Source organism: Fringilla coelebs (assembly GCF_963513975.1).
Source record: "Fringilla coelebs genome assembly, chromosome: 4".
Classification (NCBI taxonomy): Eukaryota; Metazoa; Chordata; class Aves; order Passeriformes; family Fringillidae; genus Fringilla; species Fringilla coelebs.
Genome location: NC_140032.1, coordinates 2743581 through 2756913, shown reverse-complemented (window position 1 = coordinate 2756913; position 13333 = coordinate 2743581).

The following is a 13333-nucleotide window of genomic DNA, read 5'->3' as shown; positions in this document are numbered from 1 at the left end:
CCTGGCCTGGAACATTTCCAGGGATCCAGGGGCAGCCACAGCTGCTCTGGGCACCCTGTGCCAGGGCTCAGCACCCTCACAAGGGACAAATCCTTCCCAATATCCCACCTAACCCTGCCCAGAGAGGGAATTTGGGTAAAAGTGAGAAAAGTCATGGCTTGAGACCACAGAATGACGGAATGGTTTGGGAAGAGACCTTAAATCCCATCCAGAGCCACCCCCTGCCATGGCAGGGACACCTCCCACTGTCCCAGGCTGCTCCAAGCCCTGTCCAGCCTGGCCTGGAACATTTCCAGGGATCCAGGGGCAGCCACAGCTGCTCTGGGCACCCTGTGCCAGGGCTCAGCACCCTCACAAGGGACAATTCTTTCCCAGTATCCCAACTAACCCTGTCCTCTGGCAGTGGGAGCCATTCCTTGTGTCCTGTCCCTCCATCCCTTGTCCCCAGTCCCTCTCCAGCTCTCTTGGAGCCCCTTTAGGCTCTGGAAGGGGCTCTGAGCTCTCCCTGGAGCTTTCTCCTCTCCAGCTGAGCACCCCCAGCTCTCCCAGCCTGGCTCCAGCCCTGCAGCAGCTCCGTGGCCTCCTCTGGGCTCTCTCCAGCAGCTCCAGCTCCTCCTGCTGTTGGCCCCAGGGCTGGAGCAGCTCTGCAGGAGGGGTCTCACCTGCAGAATCCCCCTCCCCTGCTGGGGGTGAGCCCACAGAGGGCTCTGCCTGGGCCATGTGGAGCTTCTCACCCACCCCAGCTCCCCCTCAGGCGCAGCTTTGGCCAAAGCACCCGTGGGCAAGCTGGAGGTTCCCAAAGCCTCTGTTGTCATCCAGTCCTGCAGGCAGCCAGCACACACTCGTGGCAGTGCTGAGTGGGTTATTTCCCTGCATGGTCCCTGCTGCCTTTAATAAGGAGGTGGTGTTAATGGTGGGATGTCACCTGCTCCTCTCTGGGCTGCAGAGGGAGCAGAGGAGTTTTTCCTGTAGGTGTCACCAATATCCCGTGTAGAAACAGCTTAAACTGCTGAGGAAGGACCGAGCGTGGGATGCTCAGGTCGGTTTGATACAACACCAGAGTCTTCTGAAATATTTGAGATCCCTCGGGTTGTGTTTCACAGAAGCCTTTCTGGATTTTCCTAATTTAAGTCTGGAAAAATCCCTCTGGTTTCCTCAATAACCGTGTAAATTCCAGAGGATTTTGAGGCTGGCTTTCTACCAGGACACTGGGAGAATGTGTGAAGGCTGTGATGAGCTGTGGGTGGTGATTGAATTTGGTGGCTGCTGCTGGAGCGTGACTGGTTCCACTCAGTCATGCAAATACTGCAAGAATATCACGGAATCATGGAAGGATTTGGGTTGGGAGGGACCTTGGACACCACCTCGTTCCATGGGCAGGGACACCTTCGCTGTCTCAGGGTGCTCCAAACCCCTCCCAGCCTGGCCTTGGACACTTCCAGGGATCCAGGGGCAGCCACAACTTCCCTGGGCACCCTGTGCCAGGGCTCAGCACCCTCATAGGGAACAATTCCCTCCTTTGTATTTATTCTAAATCTGGCCTCTTTTAGCTTAAAAATGTTTCTGCTTGTCCCAGCAGTTGTAAATCCTTAATCACAATAATACAGTATTTGCAGACCCAGGGAATTTTCTCACCCAGCGTGGGAGCAGTGCCTGATCCCAGTACAGGCCGTTTTAAGGGAAAATTGGTCTTTTTTCAATTTACTGTGACAAAAGGTCAAATAGCACATTCCCCCTCAAACACCTCCTTGTCTAAGGAATTACATAGAATCACAGAATCATTAAGGATAGAAAAGCCCTGTTGCATCATCAATCCAACTACTCCCCCACTGCCAAAGCCTCAACTAAACCACGCCGAAGTTCCACCTCTACACTTAAAATCCCTTTAGATGTAAATCCTTGCGGGGCTGGAGGCACATCCACGTGTGCGAGTGCCCGCCGCTCCTTTGGAGCAGCCGGGAGAGCTCGCCCAGCTGGCAGAGCCGCCCCGAGGCTTCGATCCAGAGACGCGCGGTGGCGTCAGGTACCGGTGCCCGGTAATGAGGCTCTAATTCCGTGCGAATAAACGAAAGTGCATCCAGGAGCTCGGTGTATCCCGGGGCCAACTGGCACCAAACGCCCTCTTCCACACTTGTCAGCTTGCCTTGCCTTCCAGGAGAGGGTGGCTGGATGCACACTGCCTGCTGGGAGCTGTTCCTGGACTGCTTTGAGCCGGGAATCATCTCAGAAAGTGCAGCTTGGCACCCAAGTTTGTGCAGAGGGACTTTGTGACCATTTTTTCCCATGGATGTAAGTAAAAGCCGAAAGGAGGGACTCCAGGTGGCTCTTCAACATCTAGGATGTTACAGCAGTCCAGGGTCGTGGGTGAGAGGAATTGCAGATTTGTCTTTACAAACCAGCTGTGGGACTGCTGGTGGATAAAACCAGCACTGGGAGATAAAAGAAACAATGGGAAGGATTCCACTGATTGATGAATGGAAAAAGATATTTGCTTTTACAAATCAACTTTATGTTTGCTGATAAATGAAATTAGACATTGAAAGATGAAAGAAACAATGGGAAAGAAAAGCCCTAAATTCCATAAAAATTAAAAGGGAGGGTTATACATTAGAGAGAAAACTCTGGTACCAGGTGTATCAGGAAGTCTATACCTCTCATGTACCTCAGACAGTCAGGAAGGAGAGAAGGGAAATGCAGCTGGGAAATGGGGATAAAATCCAAAAATTGGAGAGACCCCAGGGGAATGCCCCATGCCTGTCCCTTTATTCAAATAAAGCCAAAAAAGGACTCCTCTGTCTCCTTTTTGGACATAAACCTCTGATGTTTGTGGATTAATTTTCCTAACATGGGTGACAGAGCTGTGCCTACAGCTGTCAGCTCCAGCTGCAGGCAGGCCTGCAGACCCTTAGTTTAGGTTACAGTGCATTATAGACTTTGCTGAGCATCTTAATATGGCAGAACCAATCTACAGCTTAACTTTTACCTATAGCCCATCATAACTGCTGTCATTGCCATATTCATGTTACTGTTCTCCAATCACTAAAGTCAGTACATTACAGTTTAAGCCAGAAGTTGTTTTTCAGTTTTCTTGCAGTAGAAAATTCTGAAACCTTTTTTCTACTTGCAATATCTGTGGACTTGTTTCCCTGTGCTATTTTTCTGCTTGGTAAAAACATCTTCTTGTTTGAGGTGGGTTTATCCTTTGCTCTAAGTCATAAAAACCCCTTTTGCCTCCTTGGTTACCCAGTCAGACTGGCTCAGCAATTCTTTTCTTCTATATCAAAATTTGCTTCCATCTCTATTCCTTCTTCAGATTCTACATTCAAAAATCTCACACAGATTGAGAGACACAGTCTCAAGCTGCATCAGGGAAGGTATAGGTTGGATATCAGGAAGAAATTTTTCACCAAAAGAATAATAAAGTGCTGGAATGCTCTTCCCAGGGTGGTGGTAGAATCACCATCTCTGGAAGAGTTTAAAGAAAGCCTGGCCATGGCACTTGGTGCCATAGTCTGGTTGGGGTGTGAGGGCATGGGTTGGACTTGATGGTGTCAGAGGTCTCTTCCAAGCTCATTATTCTGCAATTATGTGATGCATACATATCTGTGGGACTTTCTTGTCAAACTTTCATCCTTCTCAACAGTGAGAAGTGTGCCTCCCAGTGGCTGGGCACGCCTCATTTTCCAGCAGGGATGCAACCTTCATGCAGCAGGATTTATTTACAGGGTGAAGTGCTACAAGTGCTGCCTTCCAGCTCCCACCCACTTGGAGATGGACCTCGGCCATTCTTCCAGATGCTCTGGAAATGTGCTGATGAAGGGAGTGGTTCTGCATCCTCCTTTGTGCCAGTGGGACACAGCACCTTCCAGGGAGTGCTCTGGATTGCAGGATCACACTCTGGGAAGGGTCTGGATCAGAGTGCCAAAGAGCTGCAGATTATTTTATAATTGTAGGGCAGTGAAGGATTGGGATGAGAGTGCCAAAGAGCTGCAGATTATTTTATAATTGTAGGGCAGTGAGCTGGTGATGCTAAAGAGGCGCTCTGGATTGCAGGATCACACTCTGGAAAGGGTCTGGATCAGAGGGCCAAAGAGCTGCAGATTATTTTATAATTGCAGGGCAGTGAGCTGGTGATCCTAAATGTGGGGTGAGCTCCACCCAGGAGCCCCCTGTACCATCCTGGAGCTCAGCACCTCCCCAAAGCCTCTGAAGAAGCTTCTGAGACCTGTCTTGGTCTTTTCTGGCCCTGCTGCTTCCTTCTCACTGCTCTACTTTTGTCACTTGTTTTAGGAGAAATAAAATGGTTTCTTGTTGCTCGAGATAAATTCCAAATCTCCCTTAAACAGCAACATTTAAACACAAGTAGTGGTCATAATCAAAATAGAATCTTTGTTCTTGAAAACAACATTACAAAATTAAGAAATGCATAAAAAATTGAAGGCTTGAAATCATTGTGAGGTGATTGCCTCTGTGATGTGTTTTATAACAGCTCATTTGTGCTCTGAGGGTTTCACTGACTGGTCTAGTTCAGCCACAGCTGCTTCTGGGCCAGGATGTCTGAGTGATGCAGGGAGTGGGATTTGATCAGATAAAGGCCTTTTTTGCCTTAAAAGCTGGGGGAAAAATTGAAGCAAATAATGCCAGTAAAGATATAAATCTAAAAGAAATCCAGCCAGGCTAAGGATTTCTTTGAGCAAGTCTTCAAAAATATTTGGAGATCAAGACTGTTGTGCTGACAGGAGATTAAAGAGAAAAATAGTGGTGAAGTAAAATCCCTACAAGTGAAATTCAGATGCTTTCCCTCTTGTGGCCACCAAACCAAAACCTTTCAAAGGCTCCTTGGTGAACAGTGAAGCCACAGAGGTGGGGTGGATTTGGATGTCCCTGGTTAATGCCCTGAGCACAGGGTTCAGCCTTGTGGCTGTTAGGAAAATTAATCCACAAATATTAGAGGTTTATGTCCAAAAACAAGACAGAGGAGTCCTTTTACTTTATTCAAATAAAGGGAGAGGCCATGGGGCATTCCCCTGGGGTCTCTCCAATTTTTGGAGGATGCAGCCTCCCTTTTTATCCCAATTTCCTGGCTGCATTTCCCTTCTCTCTTTCCCCATTGACTGAGGTACTTGAGAGGTTCAGACTTCCCAAAACACCTGATACCAGAGATTCCCCTCTAATATATAACCTTCCCTTTTAATTTTTAATATTTATGGAATTTAGGGCTTTTCTTTCCCATTGTTTCTTTCATCTTTCAATGTCTAATTTCATTTATCAGCAAACCCTAAGTTGATTTATAAAAGCAAATATCTTTTTCCATTCATCAATCAGTGGAATCCTTCCTGTTGTTTCTTTTATCTCCCAGTGCTGGTTTTATCCACCAGCAGTCCCACAGCTGGTTTGGAAAGACAAATCTGCAATTCCTCTCATGGCTGTGACTGCATCTGTGGTTGTCTTTTCAGAAATTTTCTTCTTCATCTCTTTTGGCTATAAACTATTCCAGATGATTCTTAACCAGTGTTTCTTGGGCATGAACACATTCCTAGAACAGACCTGTTGTAGTGCCCATTCCTGGAGGTGTCCAAGGAATGACCCAGGTGACACTGAGTGCTCTGGCCTGGTTGACAAGGCTGTGATGGGTCAAAAGTTGGGCTTGATCTTGGAGGTGTTTTCCAAGACTTAGCTCCAGCTGCATTATCTGAGCATGGTCCCAGCACCGGGCAAGCTCCTACTCTGGAATTTGCTAGCTGAAAATCAAAGCTAAAAATACTGGTTTTCTTCTCAAAGTCAGTCCTGGGGAGGGCAACCATCACAGAAACAGCTGAGGTGGAAATGTTCAGAGGTTGCTGCTGTTCTGGGTGTCTGTCATTCAGAGCTGCTCCCCCTGCAGAGCTCTCTGCTCTCCTCTCATGCCCATCGAGCTGTTTGTCTAGAGCCTTAATGAGTTTCCTGTATCTTTTCAAAATGTAAATTGTAACCAATTTACAAGTCATTAGCTATAAAGTCAGTCACTACAGCCCCTCTTTAATTTCACCTGTCCCTTCCCGTGTTTCCATTAAACCCCATTTAATTACAAATTAATCTCATTCTCAGGGCATCAGCTGGGTTTGTAATAAATGTCCCTCAAAGTCTGTGACTCAGCTGACAGCCCACGAGCAGTGTCCAAGACCTGGATGAACAGGATTTCCAGTCAAAATTAACAAAGAACTGTTCTCCTGTCTCCAAAAATCCACCAGCCCAAGGGGAAAAGAAAACCAGAAATGCCAAAATGGAATTTGGTTTCTTTGCTGCAGGTGAAGAAAAGGGGAGCAGTTGTGACCCAGCAGTACCTCCCTCAGGTTGTCCCCAGGGACCATGGGGGCTTGCAGCTGTAATGGCTTTGCTGCCTGAGGGGAGACTTTTAGCTGCATAAATCCACTTTTCCAGCCCACTCCCATAAATCCAGAGCGTTTAGTTGGATTGCAGCTTTCCATTGCTTAACGGGAACGTTGCTCACCATTTCACATCCTGGTTTTGGCATGAGCAGCTGGAGGCATGGGCTGCATTTCTCTTCCTGGGTGCAGCACAGAAGAAACCACTTTTATGTTAGCTTGGCTGAAGACTGAACTGTGGGGTGCCTGTTTGTGGCATTCACATTCCCTTAAAAAATTCCTTCACCCAGGGTTTTTCTCCTGGGAAGCTGAAAGGCGCAAGAGAGGCCTCAGAGAAAAGGAAAACAATTCCTATCTCATTTGCTTCTCCTGTGTTGTGCTCATGTGGAATGTGTTTGGAGATTGTTCACCCACAGGTGATTGTTCCATTGCATTCTGCTGGGAGTTGTTTTCACTCTTTGGCCAATCAGGGCCAAGCTGTGTCAGGACTCTGGAGAGAATCACAAGTTTTCAATTACTACCTTTTTAGCCTTCTGCCTGTATCCTTTCTGTGTTCTTTAGTAAAGTATAGTATTTTTAAATGTAATATAGTGTAATACAGTAATAAATGAGCCTTCTGGTAAGATGGAGTCCGATGCATCATTCTCTCCCCTCACTGGGGTGGCCGTGCATTTACAGTACCTGTTGGCTTTGGGGCAAAGCCTCCTCCCCTCTAAAGGCTTTCCCCCACTGTTCTCAGCATCCCTCCACCTCTGCCTTCCCTCTGTGCTCAGAGCACATGGTGGAACGGGCCAGGGGGTGGATCTTGGCTTCTGACAACCTTTTTATCAGCAGATGTGTCTGTGGCAGAGCAGCATTACTGGTGTCACCCAGGGGTGAGTGTTCATCTGCCTGCATCCATCTCCCTTCCAGACTCCTTCAGGGAGGCTGGACAAGCCCAAGTCCTCTTGCTCCCTGCCCTGGTGGTGCCAGACGCCACTTAACATGTCTGTCCAGCTTTCTGTCTTGCACATGAACAACCTGGCTGATATAAGGGTCTCTTTGAGTTAGGTTTTATAAGTTTTTGGAAATTTATATCACACCAAAGATAGCTCAGCCACCTCAGATGGCATCAAATTAGCAGGATGGCTTTTGTGGCAGTGTCGGAAACAGAAAAGTTTTAATAAAAGGAAAATAACAAAGCTCTTTACAGAGAAAAACTGAGCTAGGGCAAGAGGTTCTTGCTCTTGGTAAAACACCTCACAAAAGTGATTATTTCCTTTTGTTCCCTTCTTTTTCTGGTGAATTGCTTAGGTGGGACTCTTTGGCTCCTCTCCAACTGGCCATCCTTAAGTTTGAGGTGAAGTCCCCCAGGTCCTATGAGGTGTCTTTTTACCTAATTGAGGAGAGAAACTTCTGGGCTTTTTTCCTTTTTAAGGAGACAAAGGATAATTTTGTCACTCTGTCAGGAGTGGGCACATTCCAACACTTGGCCAGTTCTGGTCTTGCCTTGTGAGATCTAATTTCTCTTTTCAGCTTCATAATTAAAATTATAGAGAAGGGGGAGCCTGACTCCCCTCAGAGCTGTGTGATAAAAGGATGGGGAAGCAACAGGCCTGTCTGCAGCAAGGGCAATTCTGTTGTGGTGTTGTGAGGGTCCCCAGGATGAGGTAAGAGATGAGAATTTGACTCCAAGTTCTCAGAAGGCTGATATTCTATTCTATTCTATTCTATTCTATTCTATTCTATTCTATTCTATTCTATTCTATTCTATTCTATTCTATTCTATTCTATTCTATTCTATCAAAATGAAAATGATATATTAAAACTATACTAAAGAAAGAGAAAGGAGACATCAGAAGGCCAGACAAGAATGAATAATAAAAACACGTGACTGACCAGAGTCTGACACAGCTGGACTGGGATTGGTCATTAATTAAAAACAGTTAACATGGAACAAATCAAAGATGCACCTGCTTGTAATCAACCTGCAGCCCACATTCCAAGCAATCAGATAATTATTGTTTACATTTCTTTTCTGAGGCTTCCCAGCTTATCAGGAGAAAAATCCTGGCAAAGGGATTTTTCAGAAAATATCACAGTGACACAATTCCATGAGGCAAGGAACAATGTTTGCACTGTGAGGATGGAGAAATGCTGGACCCCGAGCCCAGAGGGGTGGGGGGCATTGATTCCCTTGGAGGTGTCCTCTTGGAATTCAGGACATCCCTCTGGCTGTCCTGGATTGCCAGAACCCCTGCCAGGGGGCTCAGAGACCCTGGCACAGAGCCCAAGACACCTGTGGCTTTGATTATGACCCATGGAAAAAGTTACCAACCTTATCTGAGGATCTGCAAGCCACAAAAGTCTTAAGTAGAATAATAGTTTGTCACAGGGTGAAAAATAGATTTTTTTGGGGGGTTTTTAGAATGGGGGTTCAGGAGGTAAGATGGAGGAATCTGGGCATGTTCTGTCTTTCTCCTTCTTCTTGGCCTCCATCTTCTGCTGTGATGGTGGCACTTTGGATTGGTTTAGAGTAGAAGCTCACTGTCTAACACAGGTGACAGGTATTGGGAAGTTACGGTAAATATTGTACACGTAGTTTTTAGTATAAAAAGATAACACCACCCCAGAGTGCCTCTGTCTGTCCTGCTGAACAGACCTCAGCAGGGCAGAGGAAGAATTTTATAGATAAGAAACAATAAACATCTTTGAGAATGAGAACTGAAGAGTTCAGACTCCTTCTATGAGCACCGGGCTGGGAAAGGAGAGTTCCTAACACATCTCAGGGTCACTGTGAGCAGCAGAAGCCCCGAGAGTGTCCCACACTCAGCTGGACCAGCCTGAATTTGGATGCAATTCTGCAAATGCCCATGAACCAGAACAGAAAGAATTGCATGTACAAGCAGAGATGAGTGTGGATGCAGCCTGCAGAGTCTCCTTATCTGTCTTTGAAGAGCTGCAAGAGCTGCAGCAGCCACCAGGAATATTCGCTTTTCTCCTCGGACTGCGTGGAGCACACAGATAACTGTGGGAGCAGCGAGGCTGCTTTCATCTTCCTGCAGCTAATCCAAACAGATCACGTTGCTGGGGGAAGTCAGGGGGAGAGCAGGAGAAGACAGAGTATCTTTATTTAAAAATAAATTAAAGAAATCCTTAAAATCAAAGCTCTTAGCAGGGGTGCAGCAGGATCAGGAGGCAGCAGTCCTCGCTGCTGCTGGATTTATTGCCTGTGTTAAATGTCTGGACTGAATTGCCTCATCTTCCCACAAATGGAGCTGCTCCTACCTCGTGTTGGTTGGGCAGTGGGGAAAAGGGAGCAGAGCTGTCTGTGCTGTCCCTGCTGTGTGGATAACAGAGGGAACACGGAATTGTGAGGACTGTCAGGCTGGATTAGGCTCGAGGCACACAGAATCCAGTTCCTTGCTTGCTTTGCTGATCAGCACAGCAGGTTTCCAGGAATCATTTTAAAAGCATTTCAGAGGAAAAATTGTTCATTTTGTTCCCCTTTTCCCCAAAATATTGCCCTGACTGCTGTCCTTGCAAGATCAGCTTTAAAAAATCAGGAAGATTTCCAAGAGTCTCTGCAAGGCTGTGAGCTTCTGCTGCTGGTGGTGGAGACCCACAGTGAGTTGTAGGGACAAGAAATTGAGGTTGCCACAGCAGCCTGGGCTGTGGGAACAATCTGGGGAAGACAGCTGGGATCCCCCAGGGAAGTGGGGAAAGATCAGAACCAGCACATGGGCTTTGCCACAGGTATCAGGAGTCTTTTGCTGCCTCTGTGTATTTTGAATCATGAAAGCCTGGAACCTTTAGGTGTTGGTTTTGGATGATCCTTGTGGGTCCCTTCCAATTCAGGATTTTCCATGGTGTTCTAAAGGAAAGGGCAGGAAAACCCTGCTACAAATGTCCCTCAAAAGCAGCCATGAAAACATTTCTGCAGGGATCTGCCTCCAACAGATGTCATGGTGCTCAGAAATTATCTTTGCTCTGTGTTGCAGATCCTAAGTAGCTAAACTGGATCCCCAGGAGAGATCCAGAATCAGTAACCCCATGAACAAGATTCACTGGAGTTCTTCTGCCACTGGCAGCCAAATAATGGGGTCACAGACTGGTTTGGGTTGGAAGATACCTTAAAGATCTTCCCAATGCACCCCCTGCCATGGAGGGACACCTTCCATTATCCCTGGGTGCTCCAAACCCCCTCCAACCTGGTCTTGGACATTTCCAGGGATCCAGGGGCAGCCACAGCTTTTCTGGGCACTCTTGCCAGGGCCTCACCACCTTTACAGTCAGCAAATATTAATTCTAATCAATCTAAATCCATTCTCCCCTGAGCCTGTGTTTGTGCTCAGGATTGCCCCCACCCAAGGGATTTAAAGGAATTCCTCCTGTAAGTGAAGAGGAGAGTGTGGATACCTTGTGAAAATCTGTGGGACTCAGCACAGTGGATTCCCAGGGCTCCCACAGCCTTCTCCATGCTCCTCAGGCACTTCCCATCCCCCTGCTGGGCATTATCCCAGCCCTAAGGCAGGTGAAAAGTGGGGAGATGAGCTCAGTGTGGCTGCTGGAGGATTTCCTGGATTATTGATGGATACATCAGGGGGATGGGGACAGGAACTGTCTTTACTGCCATTAGTGCAGGGCTGGAGGATGAATCCATGGCCAGAGATGACTGCCCAGGTTACTTTGTCTTCTCTTTGATTTAAGCACTGTACAATTAGTGCAGAGCTTGAAAATGATGCTATTAAACATTGTGCTGTCCTTTTTAATGGATGGCTACTGGGAGAACTTACTGGAAGACTTCCAATACTCCTGTTTCCATAGGAGGTGTGCAAAAGGAGAAGGGTTGCCTAGGATCCCACCTATTCACCCCAAATTCAGCATCACCTGCATCACCTCTCCTGCTCATCCCTAATAATTGTCTGTGTGCTTGAAAGCCACGTGCCCTGTCCCACCTCCAAACCCTTCCAGTTCATCATTGTCCCTGTCACAGCAAGGGTTTTCTTTATTCCTGACCTAAATCTTCCTGCAGACAATATAAGCCCAAGATCATCCCCATCCCATAATGAATATTCATCATTTTCTCTCCCATAACGAAGGTCAGTGTTCTTTAATAAGAGAGAAGAAAGGCACACAGGAGGTCCATTTAATAACAGAGGTGACTGGTACATAAAGCAGGGAGATATTATAATTAATATCACAAGGGTGGGAATGTGCTCAGGAAAATCCTGGCAACCAGGAGGAAGGGATGCCATGAAGTTTCAGCTTTGAGAAGTTAAAAAAAGCTTTGAGTGAAGTTAATGGAAATTCTGCCTGCATAAGAAACACAGGTGGAAGGGAAAATCGGCTTATTTTAATCAAAGCAAGAGGGGAAAAAAAACCAACCCTAATTTAAATCAGTCCAAGTGATTGCAGGCTTAATTCTCTCCCCTTATTAGACTCTTCAATCCTAACCCTACAGCCCTAAGAGATCTCTTTGCACTGGAGGCACAGGAATTTGATTTGTCTGCACGCTGACCTCGAAGGGATGGAGTGAATCCATCCTCTGTCTGTGGGGAGGATTCCCAATGAAATCTGCTGGGGAAGATGATTACATGACCCCATCCTTGTCTGGAAGTGGGATGGCTGGGGAGGTTCCTCTCTGTCAGTGCTCTCAGCTCTGAGGTGCTGGATAATTGCTATGGATGGAAAAAGGAGGAGGAGGAGGAGGAGGAGGTGCTTTGCTCCTGTTCTGAGCTGGAGGGAAAGGAGGGATGAAGCATCTGGCCATGAGGAAAGGCTGGGAGAATTGGGATTGTTCAACCTGGAGAAGAGAAGGCTTTGGGGTGACCTAATTGCAACCTTCCAGGACCTGAAGGGGCCCCAAGAGAGGTGGAGAGGGACTTTGGACAAGGGATGGAGGCACAGGACAAGGAAGAATGGCTTCCAATGCAAAGAGAGTAGGTTTAGAACGGGTGTTAAGAAGAAATTTTTCCATGTGAAGGTGGTGAGGCACTGGCACAGGGTGCCCAGAGAAGCTGTGGCTGCCCCTGGATCCCTGGAAGTGCCCAAGGCCAGGCTGGACAGGGCTTGGAGCACCCTGGGACAGTGGGAGCTGTCCCTGCATAGCAGGGGTTGGAGCAAGATGGTCTTTAAGATCCCTTCCAACCCAAACTATTCCATGATTCTGTGATGAAGTTTAAAAAGGAGGGTGGGGAAAGTCAATCAGGACGTGTTTACTTTATTAAAAAAAATTAAAATTAATTCCCAAAATGTCATTATTTTAAAAAAACAACCAAAAAACTCCCAAACCTCACAGCTTTAGTTTTCTTTTCCTTCCTCCTGCAATTTTTATCTGCTCCACAAAAAGACAGAAGCAAGGAAAAGGATGCCAGGTAGGTGTTACTGTAGAAAGCCCTGATAAAAAGCCCTGATTTACCTTGATTTTAATGGGGTTCAGCCAAAATTCCTAGCAGGACATAAATGTGAACTCATTCCTTTCCTTCCCATTTCACTTTTTTTCCATCCCAGAAATGACAGAGGCAGAGAGGTTGGAAGCAGCCAATTCCCATGAATAAGTGGAGGAGAGACCCCATTTCATCCTGGCAGTCATTCCTGAACTGGGGCCAATTCATTAGGCAGAGATCTCCTCATCCCTGAGCAGAACAGCCTGTTCTGCCTGCCCCGAGTGCCTTCTGCTCTCCCAGCATTGCAGAGGTTGCTGCTTGGAGAGGGACAGCCTTGGGGAGATATTTATATGGATTTGTGAGTGGAAAAGTAAAAAAAAAAAAAGCTCATTTTGGTGCAAAATTTTTAATTTTTCACCGCTCCCATTCACAGAAAGCATCCGACCCAGGAGGATTCATCCAGAAAGAATGGTGTGTTGTGCAGTTATATTGTTTGGTTTGTATTTGGGGTTTTTTTCTTTCAACAGAAAAGCAAAACCATCCCTGAGAAAAAAAGATCATTTGACCTGTCCTCATCCCTGTCCCTCTGCAGCCTGGGGC